The sequence below is a fragment of the Temnothorax curvispinosus genome, unplaced genomic scaffold (genome assembly GCF_003070985.1).
Source record: "Temnothorax curvispinosus isolate PA1 unplaced genomic scaffold, ASM307098v1 QBEX01002145.1, whole genome shotgun sequence".
NCBI classification, from domain to species: domain Eukaryota; kingdom Metazoa; phylum Arthropoda; class Insecta; order Hymenoptera; family Formicidae; genus Temnothorax; species Temnothorax curvispinosus.
The window spans coordinates 1-1,015 of record NW_020211925.1 but is presented as its reverse complement, the minus strand read 5'-3'; the positions used below and the strand labels follow the sequence as shown (position 1 = coordinate 1,015).

Below are 1,015 nucleotides of genomic sequence, written 5' to 3'. Positions count from 1 at the left end.
ATTAATTAAATTTAATAATAAAATTAATGATATAATGCAAAACAACATCAATAATAAAATAAAAGATGAAATCTTTGTTATTTATAATTTATTATTTTATAAAAAAAACGATTGTTTCTTAATTGCTTATTCGCAGATAATTATCAGAGTTCACAAAGAGGAAGAGCCTTTAGATGGTCCACTACTCGCTCATCCACGATATTATTGTTTGGAGCATAAATGCTACGTTATTTTGGGTGGACTTGGCGGATTTAGTTTAGAGCTAGCAGATTGGTTGCCTCTTCGAGGTGCAAAAAATCTGGTATTAACATCACGAACCGGGATTAGAACAGGTTATCAGCAATCAAAAGTAAAGCTATGGCGATCTTACGGTGTGGATGTACAGATTGTTACAGTTGATGATAATTTGAAACATGAAGACTGTGAATCTATCTTAAAATTTGCCGAAGAAAAAGCACCAGTGGACGCTATATTTAATCTTGCAGTTGTTTTAAAAGATTGTTCATTTCAAAATCAATCACCACAAACGTTCGAGGATTCGTTCAAAAGCATGGATGACGCAGAACATGGATGAATTGTCGAGAACGATATGTCCACAACTTCGACATTTTGTCGTTTTTTCCTCCGTCTCGTGTGGAAGAGGAAACGCAGGCCAGACAAATTATGGAATGGCTAATTCCGTAATGGAGAGAATTTGTGAGAAAAGAATGGAAATAGGATTACACGGTTTAGCGATACAATGGGGTACTGTTGGTGATGTCGGACTTGTGGCAGATATGCAAAAAGAAAATAAGGAATTGGTTATTGGAGGTACATTGCAACAACAAATATCTTCCTGTTTGGATACATTAGAAGTATTTCTGTTACAAGGTCGACCTGTCGTAAGCAGTATGGTTGTTGCTGAAAAAGCAAAAATTGGCGGATCAATAAATATTTATGAAACAGTTGCTCATATTATGGGTAAGCAGTTTTATGCAAAGCTAAACAAAGAAAAATACTAAATACATATGATGGC

The 1,015-nt window shown here is 34.8% G+C and overlaps 1 pseudogene; it reads left to right on the top strand.

Moving 5' to 3' along the window:
- The first annotated feature begins 97 nt into the window (after positions 1–97).
- LOC112468835 lies at positions 98–960 on the top strand (annotated as a pseudogene).
- The last annotated feature ends 55 nt before the right edge of the window (positions 961–1,015 follow it).